Here is a 16,687-nt window from a genome sequence, read left to right as displayed (position 1 = left end):
CAGATTCAGCTGAAAATCCTGACTCAGCAGAAGCTATGTACATTTCTAAGCTAAGCTTGTGATTCTGTACATTAATGATTCAAGTATTAATGGACAAAAGCAGTAACAAGGAGTGCACTGTGATTTCTAATCGTCTCTCACAGAAGTGGTCAGGCAGATGGACCAAAATATTTTTGGTCTTATTCATACTAGTAGACATTTGACTTCAACAAATCTGCTCACAAGGCCCAGTTACACAGACAGGGCAACACCCTGAATGGGCAACACAGAAACTTCATGTCCTAACTCCCCTGAAAGAGAAATGGCATTGGAAACTGTCACCTGGACAGCTCATGCATTTTCAACTCTCTGGAGCTCCAGAAAATCAAGTGTGTGTAGCTGTGCTGACTTTAATGCAGCTGTGTTGTCTTTTACCTGGCAGTGCATATTTAACTCCCTTGAAGAGAGGAATGAGATATGTTAGGGCCCCAGGGTGGGAAAACTCTTGGTTTACTTCTTATCATCAAACATGAATGATACCATCAATTATAAGAACTTTCTCAGCCTTTAGTTTAAATTATTTTAGAAAAAAATAGTCCTGGGGGAGTCCCTGGAGCAAACAGCACTGCAGTGAAATAAAGCCACTTTTAAACAAACAGATTTTCTCAGACATCATCCTCATGAAGTAAAAGGTAAAGAGAAATAAATACATTTCAGAAGTTTATTGAAGTGAGCACAGTTTTATTGGCAGACTTATTATTTAATGAATCCTTTTAAATATTAATTTTACAGTCTATACAAACCCATTCTTTAAAACCATTAATCCCATTATGGGACCTTTTTATTTCAGAAATAGAAAGAAATAGCTATATAGGATGTCACAATGCTTGAATTCACACCTTTTGATTATAACACTCAACATGAACAGCACCAACTTGTGAAAAGAGCTGTAAGAAAAGCTTAAAATAAATATCCTTGGAACACTTTTTTTCCCTCCCTGTTTTCCTATCACCTACGCTTGAAACTAAATGACAGCTTTAGCTTCTGGGTTCATTGAATCATTTTAAACCTACTAGAATTTTCTCATAATTATAATCTTTTTAAAGAATGTACAATTTGCTTAAATAGACCATTTCTGTATTGGAAAAAAATTGATTGAAGAAGAAAAATATACTGAGAATATCAGATGTTTCCAATATGTACATTTAGATATTCATGTATCCTATGATGTACATTAGACTGATGTTTCAGAATGGAATAATGTGTATTTCCATGCTCTCTAGCTTGTACTGTCAGCTGTGAAACTCAAAGTGCTCAGTTTCTCCTTGGTTTCATGTCTGTCTAAAGCACCACTCCCCTCCTCATTGCCTGGCAAAGCAGATGTCATAGAGCCAGCCAACTTCCAGGGAGGGACAAGAGCACAGAGAGGCTGGAAGACTTTCTCCAGCACATAAATGTCACACAGTCTAGATGTTGTCTATATTTTACTGCTACAGTGAAGAAGGTTGTGGGATTAAAAGCTGATAATATTTGATGGTCAAAGATATTACTTGCAAAATGCTGGATTTTAAGGCTGCTCAATTCTAAAAAAAAAAAAAAAAAAAAAAAAGTCATTATGTTTGTGATAAAAGTTCAAGAGATAGTACAAATGTTTTTGAATACATTCTTGGTACGTATGCATTGCTCATTCATCCCAAATGAGACTTTGCATTTTAAAGAGAAAAGAGTCCTTATTAAAAATATTTGACAGTCATGTTTTACAAACATTGCTATAAAAGCATAGCTTGTATTCTTAGGCTGAAGAAATGATGCCTGTGGTTGGAAGCAGAGGAATATTTAGACCATCTAAGTTTAGACTCCTGAGTTCTAGTGTTTATCTCTAAACGTGTGGGAACCCATCAGAGGTGTTTTCTATAGCACCTGCCTTCCTCTGCTGACTACATAAGGATCTGAGTCCTAATATAGCTACCAAAGTTAGATTCCTGAATTGACAGTATCAGCTCATTACACAAATGAGCCCAAATGAACACTCTATACAAATTATTATTATAATCTGAAATAGAGCACACAACATCAGAAGGGAAATAAAATTGATCCCTCAAATCCCTTCTTATTTTGTCCTGGGGTCCTTGTTGTTGAAATGATGCAAATAACAGTGAATATTGAGACTGTGACCTGCTTCTGTTTAAGTCTTTCATTGTTTCCATGATAAACTTAAAAAGTGAACATGGGAGATTTCCATGAACTGTCTTTGGCATTAATTCAGTCTGGTCTCATCTGCATCACTTATCTATGCATTGTGACAAAAAGAGGCAAGGAAGCAGAAGCTTTATATAGGGGATATAGGTGTCTCTCCTAATCTCTGTACTATGACCATGGCTGAGAAATTCAGGAATGCTTTTCCTTAAACTCAAAATTCACTTATCTGACTTGGATCTGTGGGCTGTTATATCATTCATGGAAGGCTCTTTGGAGAATGATAGAAAATGCCAGGAGACTTTTCTCTATATGTGTTAAAGGTGATGTTGAAATAACTTTTAATTCATTTTTTTTGTTTCATATGATAGTATTATGGTCCAACTAGTGATAAATAAGAATAGAGGGATGGAAAACCAAAGAAATATCAGTAAACAATCTTAAAAAGAAAAAAGCATAGACTTTCTGAAGAGGATGCAACTATGGCTCTTTATTTAAAAAGGAATTTCCTGCCTTGTATGGAAGCACACAAGACATCCTGTGCACCAAGCAACCTATAACACTTATTTTCTAGGAGTGGTGCCAGAGCACAGCAAATCTATATTCTCTAGATTGCCATCCTGTTGTGCAGCAGGAATGTGTTTTGGTTATGTATGTCACCAGGACTGAAGAGACTTTGTCTGGTGGTACAATCTGGGATTAGGGTGAAATCTGCAATGATTTCTACCAAGAACTGGTACATAATGCAGGTGTCAGGCAAGAGGACGAGTGTTTTCTCCTGCTGACTTTTTTTCTGAAGTTGTGGAATATGAAATCCATTTGCACACAGGTGACTTGAAGAAGGCAGATGCCGCTGGAGAAGTTTATCTTCATATACAAGGAGAAAAAAGTGACTCGGGGAAGAGGTGGCTTAACTCAAAAAACAGCCTGATAACTTTTGCTAGAGGACAGGTAAAATAATGAGGAAAAATGTAACTGAATCTGTGAGTGTCTTTTTGTTAGAACTTATATTTCAGAAAACCTTTAATGGATAGAATATCAAAAGTATTAATGTTTTATTTTCCATATAGTGATTGTTTCCATAGCTAACATACTGTTTTTAAGCACCATCACTGTTGTGCCACAGTAAAACAATTAAGGTGATAAAGTAATTTTGAGTAGGACTAAATGATCTCTAAGAGTTTTGTATTAATATTACAGATTTCTAAGGCCAGGGAGCCATCACTGCTCATCATAATAAAATATGACTGATTGATAAAACTGATAACATTTTTGTAGGATAACTTGCATTTGCAACCACTCCATCTAAAGCAGTCTATAAACTTTCCTTGTTAACTTTCCTGAACACTGTCACTGTTCCAAGAAGATTCTTATTTTTCGTGTTTCAAATTTCTCCACGCACTTCTTGCTTTTTGGTAAACATATTGTTGCTTTTTGAGATTAAATGGCATTTCCTAGAAGAGTAATTCCTCGAGTAGTTATTGGCATAAGAACAAAGTAACTAAACAGACTTCAGATGAAAGGAAATATCTCTTTCAAATCAGAAGAGCATGTCTAGCTGATACATTATTAGACCATAGTGTTCAGAATTTCAGCTTGGATTTATTTTTTTTCTTATAAGGAAGTAGTGAAATAAGTGTGAAGTACCTAGAAATCTTGTTTTGGGGAGGGTAGGTGAGAGTATTTCACTGCTGACAGCCAGCCTAGTTTCTTCTTTGGTGCAGAAAGCTAGAGAAATGTATTTGATATATGCTTAATTTATTCTTTATACATACCTGTGTTTATTTCATCAGGTTCTCTTACTGTTTTTAAAGATTCTAGAAGATACAAGGTTTTTGTATGAAAAAGAAACCCAGATCTTAGTCATTATCTCCTCTGTATTTTCTTTCTCCATTGTGGAAGAGAGTATGCATGCCCAATGTCATGCTGATCAAGAATTGATCACACTGGTAGCTCAGAGTTCACAAGTTAAATCTGAAAATAATGACAGGATAGTAGAGCTCACCTTGTTTGAAGCAGTAATGCAGGAAATTGTATAGATTAGTCATTTTGGTGATAATAGATAATAGTTCTGTGCAGTATGTCTTAAGGATAGTGTCAGAGAAATCTGAACACCAAGACTGCCTGATACAATAAGGTATCAGTACAGACCAGAAGAGGGACAGATTCCTGTTTCTTTCAAAACCCCAAACTTACCTGACCTTTTAAAAACTCTTTATTTTATAAGAATGTGTTGCATTGCTGCCAAGAATAAAGCTTGTAGGGAAAAACCTGAACAATAGCACTTGACTTCTGTGAATACTCACTCCTGTGGAAGTACTACTCATCTGCAAATTCACAAGGATTTTTTCTGTAAAATCCAGATTCTGTGTCAGCTTTTGAACAGGCTTGTTCAGGCTTGCTAAATCCTTCCTCTGAAATTCTAAAGAGCTTTTTCTATATTCTGGGCTATAAGACCCTAATCATCTTCTTATAAAAAAGATTTTGAGCAACAACTCTTTGGGTATTCATTCTGTTGTAGTTCTCTTTACTCCAATTTACCCTCAAATAATGAATGCTCTGTTCTTAGTCATTGCTCTTCTTTTTCTAGATTATTTTTTCATCAATATTATTCTCACAGAAATTGAAATTCTGGAACTGTGCAACTATGAAAAAAATGCATGGGTTTTATTTTTATTTTCAAATCCACAAACTAGTCCTCAGCTATTACATTCAAACTTGCATTTTCAACCCAGCTTCCCCAAGACAACTGCTTCTGTGTTCAACAGAATAACTCATGAAATAAAACACATGAAATAAAAGTCTTAGCTGTAGAGATTTAATTTTGCATCTGGTTTCTCAAAAGATTAGATGAATCTTCCAAATGCTTCCAAACCTCATTTCTTCAGGCCCAGTTAAAAAAAAGCCAAGGAATATGCATTTTCAGCAATGTGTGTTTCCAGTGTCAGTGCACACACTTATGTGAATTTTCACAGAGATTATGAAGATGACTGCTCAAAGAAGAAGATGAGCAAATATAGACAAGAAGGTGAATAAACCATAAAGATTTAGGGTATGGAAAAAAGTAGAGACTCCATGGAGTCTACTGGTCAATTCAGTCTGTTGGATGTAGAAAATTTGACCTATTATAGAGATGATTTCAAGGAGGCATCCTTATCCCCAAAGCACAATGCTTGAAATCTTCACAGATACCATTCCCTTAATTCCCATTTACATGCCTAATTCCCACTAAATTAATTGTGAATTTTAGTGAAAATGAAAATGCTCCAGATTTTCAGAATTATTAGACATCTAGTATTTATCAGTTTCATTGGAAGTTAGATTCTGGACTAAAGTAACTTTCAACATGCTAGGAATTTATCTGATTTGGTTATTTCAGTCCATGAAGGCAAGAGAAATGAGAACATTATTGCTACTGTGTGTATCTGATGTTTCAAAAATTACTTCCCACTAAATAGAGAGGCATTCTGAAATTCCTAATTCATAATATCAACTGGATAAGAAAAGATGAGCTATAGTACATAAGATTTAATTATGAAGTCAAAGACAATGAAATGGCATAGATGAGATAAATTTGCTTCCATCAAGGTACAAAGCAATGACCAGACACCCCAGGCTAAACTGATAAATACTCAAAACCAGAGCCCTATTAAGTTTAACTAAAATAACATTTTGATTATTTTTATATGCAAGTGGATATTTTCAAAATCAAATCAGTATACCTGGGCAAGTTGAATAAAGTTCATGTTGGATTTAAAAGTCTAAGAAAAGGCCAGTAGTTTTTTCTGTCAATGTAAGGTAATAATGGTGTGGATTTTTAGATTTAAGTGATCCTAGTACTTCAGAAACATCTGAAATTTAACACAGAAGTGTTTTTTAAAAAATTCTAGGAAATAGGAAATTGCTTTTCATTTTCTGCTGTTCATTATTTCCTTTGGATTATATATGTCAAGTTCCAGCTTGGTTTTACTGAAATGTGCAAGGGATTCCAAGAAAATGCTATGGCAATGTAAAATGGCAATATTATATATTAAACTTTTCTCCATTGAAGTTTCTATCTTTTTATAAGAACAGTCAACAAAACTTTTGTTTTTCAGGAAGAAGTATGACATCATACATTTGAAACTTTTGAAAATTTCGTCTTCCTGTACATTTTTAGATGATGATGAATAAGTAAAAAAAAAAAAAAAAGAATTTATTTTCAGGGCTGTATGCTTCTAGGTAAAGATAAGAACATAAAATTAGTTCATTAGATTGAGAAGTAGAACACAGAAGAAAGGCTGTTCTGGCCTTACAGGTACTTTCCTTCTTATCCATGCAAAAATATTTTTTAAGGGATCCTGCATATGTGAGGTTGACTGGCAGATAAAAAATCTGCATTCCTGCAGCATTTTTTCTCATCCTGCTTCTGACTCCAAAGCAGCTATTGTAGCTAAAAACAAATGGCTTATTTCTTGAAAATAAATACAAACAACAAAGAGTATAATGAATTGGTATTTTAGTCAATCCTTTGACTACAATTTTGGCCTAATGTTTTTTAAAGGCAACAGAACAGAGATTCTGCAGGTATTTTACTATTTTACTCCTGCAGATAATGTTGATAATGGAAATGATTGTTCCAGAGTATGATAACATGAGTCTCTTGTTCTTTCTTCTTTTTTAAAAAATCCCAAGATTGCAAAATTACTCTGTAGGTTAAACTTAGACTCAGAAAAACAGGCTGGGAGACTATTTCTTAGATGGTAACATTAAAATGAACAATCAAACTTTCATTCACTTCAGCAAGACTGGGAGTGTAACCAAGTTTACCAAGACTCAGAGTTCTGACTCCACAAATGCTTTGTTTCCAAATAATCATTGTCCCAAGTTGAGATGAAACTAGCTGAAGTTTGTTCTGTATTATATCAGATGGAGCCTCACCAGAAAGAAAGCTGTGTGCTGAGTGGATTTCCTGATGGCTAATGTCATAAAAATCCTAATCCTTTTTCCTTTAGGACACTGATAACTTAATTTCCTATTGGGGTTTGTCTAGAGATTGCAGATAGAAGCCTTTCCATACTTCGAGATGTAATAGATCATTACAGCAAATTTAACCCTACATTTAATTTCACAAGATCTGTAAAAACATTGAGTATTTTGGAGTGCAGTGGAACAGACAGAAACACATACATATAGCCAATATATTTTCAGAATTTCTTTCCTTAAGAAGTCTGTCAAAAGAAAACATTTTATTGATTTAATGAAGGGAGAAACTTATGACTGCATACGCAGAATATTTTTTTGCCTAAAAGGTATAAATTAATAATGTCCTGTTTGTTTTCAATCAGATGGTGGTTTTTGGAGAAAATTGTTATAAAAGAAGCCTTCTACCCTTTTTCTGCACGTTTTTTTTCCCAACAGCTGGATCAATAAATGCTCCAAGGAAGATTTTGCAGAAGTCGCAATTCCTCTCGAAGGTAATGCAAGCAGAAGTGTCCTTTGTATCCATGAATCACTCTGTGTGGCAGAGGAGATCACAGCTGGTGCAAGGTTACTTCACACAGAAGGAAGAACTTAGCACTGGTACCCAATGGTGAGGGGCACAGGCCTGGGCCAGGGTAAATCATGCCTTCTGTAAACTAAGGGGAAGGAATTATGGCTGGGATGGAGACATTTGGAATGGCAGTATTAAAAGATTGTCCTCTGTCCTTGGAACAATACAAGGAAAAGAGGCATGGCCTCTGCATGGCTGTGGCATGGATCCATGAAGCCACTGGCCTGGAATTAACATGGGAAATGAGGGGGTTGTGGCTTCATTGCCTGAATTTCCTCTGCTAGACACAACTGCCAGGCAATATAATATTTTGGTTTATACTGCCTTATAACAGATAGGAGCTCTAAGTACAGATTTGCTTTTACTGCAGAAAGGTCTGTGACATCCCTTCCCATGGAAAATTTAGACATGAAAATAGAGGATGATGGCAAACATGGGTGCACTGCACACAAGTACCAGAAGATGTTCCTAACATTCAAGTTGTTGCATTTGGAAGAATTGGGAAATCCTCAGCACAGAAAGCTCAAAATCTACATAGTGCTACCTTTTTGGTTGGTTTATTTTCTATTTCAAACAAGTCTTATCAAATAGTTTTGGTAAAATAAGAATTGTAGCAAATAAGTATGACTTTATATGGAATGGTTGTTTATTTGTAAGTTAATGTTTATGCCCTTATGTCTTAAATAATGCTTGGAAAACTTCTCATTTGTGGGCCACAACATATCACTTAGGAAAACTCTTTTAAGGAAATGCCAAATTTGGTGGGAGAAATCTCATTAACTTAAAATTAATTGGGGAGAAAGAACTGGCCTTGAAAATACAGAATTCAGTTATACATTTCGTTTGTTGTGCTGATCTGCACTCTGCAACCCTCACTAAAAATGAACATAATTTATGATACAAATGTAAGTCCAAATTAACTTGCAGTCTTAATAGGACATACTCACCCTAACACTGACCTCACTGAATAATATTTTTACCGTTTGTATTTATCTTTTTATTTGGTTTAAAGTATGCCATGAAAATGGTTGCATACAACATATAGTTAATTGTTACTATTGTTTTTCCTAGCAGTTGACCATTGGTGATATTGGTGATATAACAAAAGTCTCTTTTGTGTTATGTGGTCCATCCTTGAGAAGAGGAATTAAACTTCAGAAGGTATTCCAAATATAACACATATACACTTGGAACATTTTTCAACATAGCAGTAAATAACTTTTGTTGAGACACAGATGGTCTCACTTACCTGGTATCTACAGATGACTGCCTACAGCTTGCAGATCTCTTTGTGGGCAGCTTGACCTTGTCTGCACCTGCTGAAGTGCATCTTGCCATAGCTCTTCACTGGGGTGCAGACCCATTCTGCACAGTTCATCATGACAGGGAAGGCAGTGTTTCCTGCTGACCTTAGGAAATGTTAATTCCTGCATGGAAATACTGACAGTCTGCAAACTCAGACCAATCTACCTGTGGAAGCCAATTTAGTTAATATTCAATATCTGTTCTTGGCAATATGGCCATCAGTGGGCCTTAAACCTCTGATTGTAGTTTAATACTTTTTTCAGAATTCTCATAAAAAGGAATGTAGAAAGAACTTAATGCTGTCATTCTTAAAATAGAATTGGAATTTAAAAGTATATTTAATACTTAAACTTGAAGGTTAATTCAAGGAAAAATTGTTTCAATGAGCTTTGCCTATGAGCAAGGGCAAAAAATCCCATTGTGGACATAGCACTGAATTAATCTGAAGTAGAAGAATGCTCTCCTGAACTGAGCCACAGAGTCCCATAACCCTGCTATGGAATTGAAAGATCAAGGTGATTCCTTAAATGCCTAAAGACTCCAGAAACTGTTCTGATGGGAAATGCTAGAGACAGCTCCATTCCAGGATAAAATGCAAACGAGCTTGTGGCACTCAAAGGACTGTTGAGTCTGAATTTATGAACTCCTCTGGGAGTTCTATCCTCTGGGGATAGAGGAGGAGTTTATCTTACATTTTCTCCCCAAATGTGTTCTGTGTCACCTAAATTTGTAGTCTCAGTTTAGGCTATAAAAATGGAAAGAATAGGTAAGGAAAATTTATTTCTCATTTTAAATATGCATTTCCAAGGCATTTGATAAAGCATTCCAAAAACATTTTGAAACTACATTTAATATACCCATTATGTAATACAATACTTCAACCTGAAGTGGCCCAAAACATGGCAGAAAATTCATAAATTTCATAGTTTGCTTTCTGCTTTCTTTTCCAAAACAACCCTATTCAACTGGCTAAGTGATTTTTGTCTGTACTTTCAAATACTTCACAGTTCACTTAATAATTGTTTTATTAGTAGCTATAAATTGTTACAATCTACTAGAAGTCAGTAGGTTGCTGTAGACCTAAGTAGTCTCTTGTATGCATGTGCAACCCATGGCATAAGCCACAGCAGCATCTATTGCTTTTGCCATTAATATAATATCTAATACTAATTTATTAGTCTATTTATAATTTAGCTATTCATGGAAGCATAATCTAAAATGTAACAAATTGGACTCATTCTAGTAGGATTCTTACAGTGCAGTAAAAAATAGACATGTTGTATAGAAACAGAAAAATTACAGGCAGCAGTCAGGATGCTTGAACCAGCGATCAAACCCAGCCACAACTAAATAAAATTCCCTTTTTTGATTTCTTTTTAAGTGAAAGAAGTAATATTCAAAGTTCCAGAAATTTCTCAGAAACGCAGATGAAACTGCAAAAAGGAGACAAAATCCTTAAGTTCATTTTGCTACTCTGTCTTCTCTATTTTGATGTTTATATGGTCCTTCCAAGTACCAAAGTTTTTACTGATACCTCCTACAGTTTTCTGCAAAATTCTGTAGTGAATTATATAACCTTAGCTAAAATTTATGTATTTTCTGCAACTTCTGCAGATTTATGTACTATAGAATGAGTAGCTATTTCTTGCTCAAAAAGAGTTTCTGGCCTTTCCTAAAATAAAATACAAACCCATTTTTTAATGCTCATTTAGAATATAGAAACAATATTTGATTTGAAGTTCACACTTAGATGTAATCTTAGAACTTGCAAAAATTTGTCGGGTATGTTTTATTTTATGACCAAAGTCTGAATAAATTTGCACACCTCATTGTAATGAGTCCAGTTTCTGCAGGCTGTCTGTCTGCATATGTAGGTAAACCTTAGTGCAATTTTAAGACAAATTTTAAGGAGTTTGTGATATGTATTGATACTTAGTTAGGGTTGCACATATTGATAGAAGTTAGGAGGAATATTTTTGTGTAAGAAGTTGTTACACATTTAATAGAAAAAAAATTGTTATTGCAAGTCCAAAAATAGGTAAACAATGGGCTGCAATTTTAGTGGAATTTAATACTATCTAAATAAAACTACCTTTTATTTAAGTAATTAATGATTTAAGTCTGGAAATGGTCATGGGGTATGGTTTACTTTCATCTGGAAGCCCTGTGACTGATCTTGTAAAGCACTGGGCAGAATGAATAAGCAATAATGGAAAGTAAAATGTCATTGCATTTCTAAGAACTCAAGCACAAGACAATCTGGCAAATTTTTAAGAGTGGAACTGTCAAATTCCCAATAATTTAATTTGTCTCATTCAATTATATAAATATTTATACATACCAAAGCCTGCAGTTGAAATCTGTGTAAGGAAACCTGTACTCAGGTTTTCCAAACACTTGTATGTGTATTCTGTATGATGAGCACAACATTTTGTTGCAGCAGCTGCTACTGGTACTGGAAAGAAGTGACCACTAATAATAATAATTTCAGGAATACCTGCCTAAAAATTTCAATTACTTACTGTCCTGATGAAATTAAGTTTTTATTTTTGTTTCCTTTTGTTTCATTTTAAATGTCTTGGATATACTATTTCTATACAAATAGATTCTGGAGACCAAAGAAACCATTTCTACAAACTTGCAGTCATTCTCTATTTATGAAGCTCAGTATTGCATGTAATAGTTACCAGAAATGTTTCTGCATATACTTGATAGATTTTCACTCTGTATTTTATAACCTGACCTAGGATAGAGTACCTGATCTGAGTTGACCACCATCACCCTCTCAGTGGGGATATGTGAGCTCCTAAGGTTGTGCTTCCTCAGCTGGTTTGAGGGTTCTAAGCCCACAAACTTGGAACCTAATTTATTCACTCTCCAATAAATATTTAAAGCCAAGTAGAATGAAGCTGGACCTAAGCTTGCCCATTCTATTGAAATTCATTCTTCAAATAGCTTATTTCCATAGGCAGCCCTGGAAGCCACTGGACATCTCATTCCTGCCAACTTTGAAAATCCCACCTGAGATATAGCAAGATTCATTAAAAAAAATAAAAAGTAGCAAAGCAAATGTTTTTGCAAAATGGGCATATGCTATTAAGATTGATGTAACTGTATCCATTCATTTGACATTCTGAAATTGAAAGCACATACAGGTCAATTTAAGCTGTATTTCTCATTGGTTCTTTACAAATGGCTCCTATGCTCGTGTTGATATGCAATGAAGAATACACCTATAAACATCAGGCTGCAGAATTAGCAGCTTGAAGAAGCTGCTGTAACTGTTATGTAGAATCAGGTAGCTGTTATAAAATGTGTGCAGGAGTTAGTAAAAGGAAGAAATGTCAGTTTCTATTGGGATAGAAATAGGAAATTAAATAATTCAGATAAATTAATTTCTTTCTCTGATTCTGCCTGCAGCTTCAGCTAAAAGATCTGGACACTAAACAAGAGTTGGGCTTTCAAACTGAAGCCCCATGTCTATTTGGAGAAGATGGATCTGAGACAGTGACAGAGCTTGCTGAGTTCAGGCCAGACCAGGCACTACTCAGGGGTATGCTGCTAAAATGAAAAATAAATATGTGAGCAAATGCACACACACACAGAGCATTGTAAACTGCTTAATAGGATGTACACAAGGCACAAGATTGCAAAGCATTTTATATATATTAAAAAACCAATCAAAATTCCTTTTAACTATTCATTCAATAAAGTGTGGGATCACAGGATCACTAGGTTGGAAGACACCTTCCAGGTCATCGAGTCCAACCCATGCCCTCACACCCCAACTGAACCATGGCACCAAGTGCCATATCCAATCTTTTTTCAACACATCCAGGGATGGTGACTCCACCACTTCTCTGACCATTCCAGTACTTCATAACTCTTTCCATAAAAAACTTTTTCCTAATATCCAACCTAAATGTCCCTTGGCACAGACTAAGACTGTGTCCTCTCATTCTGTCAGTTGGTGCCTGGAGAAAGAGACCAACCCCCACCTGACTACAAACACCTTTCAGGGAGTTGTGGACAGTGATAAAGTCACTCCTGAGTCTGTTTTCCTCCAGGCTAAACACCCCCAGCTCCCTCAGTTCCTCACAGGGTTTGTGTCCCAGCCCCTCACAGCCTTGTTCCCTCCTCTGGACATGCTCAAGGGTCTCAATGTCCTTCCTGAACTGAGGGGACAAAACTGGACACAGCACTCAGGGTGTGACCTCACCAGTGCTGAGTACAGGGCAAGAATGACCTCCCTGCTCCTGCTGGCCACACCATTCCTGACACAGGCCAGGGGCCATTGGCCTTCTGGGCCACCAGGACACACTGCTGGCTCATGTTCAATCAACTGTCCATCAGTACCCCCAGGTCCCTTTTCCCTGGGCACTGTCCAGCCACACCATCCCCAGCCTGTAGCACTGCAGGGGGTTATTGTGGCCAAAGTGCAGGACTTGACACTTGGACTTGTTAAACTTCATCCTGTTGGACTCTGCCCATCTATCCAACCATTCCAAGTCTCTCTGCAAATTTACTGTGTCATCTGCAAATTTACTAATGAAGGACTCAATGCCCTCATCCATGTCATCAATAAAACCATTGAACAGGACTGGCCCCAGCACAGACCCCTGGGGACACCACTGGTGCCTGATCCCAGCTGGATGCAGCACCATTCCCACTCTCTGGCCATCCAGCCAGTTCCTAACCCAGCACAGAGTGCTCCTGTCCAAGCCAAGGGCTGCAGCTTTTCCAGGGGTGTGCTGTGGGAGACAGTGCCAAAGGCCTTGCTGAAGTCCAGGGACACGACATCCACAGCCTTTCTGCATCCCCCAGATGGGTCACTTGGTCATAAAAGTGTTGGTCAAACATGACCTAGCCCTCCTAAACCATGCTGGCTGGCTCTGATACCCTGGCCATCCTGTAAGTACTTTTCTTCTGCTTTAAAACAACTGACATGCATTGTTTTCACCAGACTAAGTACCAATTTGAAAGTCTGAAAAATGCACAAAGCCCAGTTAGGATATTTTAATGGCAGTTTTCAGAAAATGATTGATTTACACTTAATGAGGGACTAAATCACAGATTAAAAAAAGGTGGATGCAAAGTCATAATGGCATGAATCACAAAGAGAAAAATGTAGGGTTTTTTGAGGTTTTCTTCAAGCCCCATTTCTGCCCCTGAAGACATATATCATTTCATCATTGTATTTAAAATATGATAACATCTTCCTTTGTTCAGATTACATTTTATAAAATATGCAGAAAAGAATTCTCATTCATTATACTCTGTGAACAGAAGTCTTAGTTAAAATATTTAAAACTTTTTGCATGTAATATCTAACTGGAGGCTAGACTGCAAATGGAAATGTATCTTAAGAGTCTGTTATAACATTTAATTCTTCACAGAACCCATTAAAAATCCTCTGTCATGCTGCCTCAAGGAATATGCACTGTATAACTCATCAGACAAAAGTCATGGCAAGCCATCCTTTGTTGCAAAGAATAATAACAATGCATATTTGTATAAATAGCTGAGCCATTTCTGCTCAACGTATTAAATGATGTTGGCCATAATTCTCAAAATATGAGATTAAAACACAATTCAGCTGATTCTGAACAAAAAGTGGCTTTCATCATCTGTTATGTCTGTGTTTTTTCCTTGGTAAAATGGAGTTGATAAATCCTAACTCAATTTAAGACCTGTAATTCCCACAAGAACTCCTGTTTTTTTTTACAAAGCATGATAAAATCAGTCTGAGTCTTTCAGGTGATTCCAGAATCCAGAAGTAGGATATTTTCTCTTTCTGTAATGCAAGAATGGATTGTTGCATTGATTCATAAAGGACATTTCATCCCTAATGCTATAGTGTGTGCTGTGAAATAGCTATCAATCTATATGAAATTCAGAAAATTGATGTCAATTCCTATAACTTAATTCCTTGGTTTTGAAATTAATCTTGTACCTAAAATACATCTGTTTATAATGTTTGTTAATTCCATTGCTAATAATCTCATTTGGTAATGTCTTGTGTCACTGATTTTTCATGGCAGAAGTCCTTTACTTCATCAATGTCCATACAGGAACACTGCCTGCATCAGGAACTGATGCAGATGTATTTATTACAGTATTTGGAGAGTGGGGAGAGTCCTGCAGAAGGAGACTAGGGCAATCACATCTTGAAAAAGGACAGGTTATTACTGAGTCATTTTCCTTCCATGTTTGTTTGATGTATTTAATTTTTTATTTTCTAATACTACATTTCTTTCCAATTATGAAATATCAGCATGGATGTTGCACTCTGGTAACCTGTGGAAAGAATGTGTTGCTTACTGAGTATAGACCTGAATAAGTATATTTTACCTGAATTGAGATTACAGTTTAAGAATAGTTTAGAGTACCAATAAATTTTAAATCCACAAACTACCAGCAAATGTTCTTAGAATCTAGAACCGAATCCATTGTGAAATAAAATTCTATGGCTTAATTTTCAACTATTTGTGAAGGTAGTATAGAAATACAAGGGCTATTTCCTGTGACTGTCCTTTTAAATTTTTTTAAAATCTGCCCAGATAGAGTTGAAAGATTTTAAATGTGTTAGCTACTATATGTTAATTAATCCATTTATTTGTAGAATTGCAAACAGGTAAGTGTGCTTGTAAACATAATTTTTTGCTCAAGATAAATTCATATTATTATTTTTTATAAATTTATTATAAATTCATATTATTCTTATTAACCTTTACTTATTACCATATTAATGTTTATATCTACACAACATGTTCACCCATACCCTGAACTCAGAGCACCTGATCAATTCATCTTGTACAATAAAGCAGAATCCTCTGTATGTTTTCATACTCTTTCTTATGCTCTCTCATGCTGAGATGTAACTTTCCTAGGCAGCCTGTTCCACTGCTTTCCTAGCCTTGCACTTAACAACCCTTCCTCCACTAGATTTATCATGTCTTGAGCTTAGAAACTTAGAAACCAGCCACATCATTTTGTTCCAGAGTCATACCCTAGTTCACAGATACTTTTTCTTCCATGAATTTGTATAAATTCTTCTATAGACATGTGAGAAGTGTCCATAGTCTCCTGTGTCAATTTAATTCCACTTGATCTGCTACCTGAGTAAAACTAAACATTCACATACTCCTTAAATCTCATTCCACATCTTTTTTTGGAAGACACAGTGAACGTTTTCTTGCATGTTGGTTTCTCTTTGCTCCTCCCTTGCTTTATACACCTCTACCCTCTGTACACTTGTATTGCTGCTTTGTCCTTTGCAAAGAAGAATGTCTCTTTAATCTTCCTACTTAGACTTTTCTGTATGTTATTCTGACTCTTCAATAATCCTTCCTTTTCTTTAAGATGCCATTATTTTCAGAATCCTGCTGTCTTAGTCCAAACTGTGCTAAAACAATATAGGAAGAGCTTTATCATGTTGATTGTCTGGATGATATTATTAAAAATACAAGTCAATCCTTGACATTTTTGATGACAAATGTTTATGGACAATTAGAAGGGTTAATCAAAGGTGTAAAGGCAGATAGTCAGTGGCGTAAAAGAAAAAGAAGTTTTCTGAAAAAGAAGTCTGAAGAGAAATAATTCCCATGGATCATACTGGATCTTAATACAGAGCCAGTGATGCTGCTGTTAGTGATAAAGAAATCAGAGCCACTA

This window comes from Oenanthe melanoleuca, chromosome 2 (assembly GCF_029582105.1).
Source record: "Oenanthe melanoleuca isolate GR-GAL-2019-014 chromosome 2, OMel1.0, whole genome shotgun sequence".
Lineage (NCBI taxonomy): Eukaryota > Metazoa > Chordata > Aves > Passeriformes > Muscicapidae > Oenanthe > Oenanthe melanoleuca.
Note: the sequence above shows the minus strand (reverse complement) of the source record.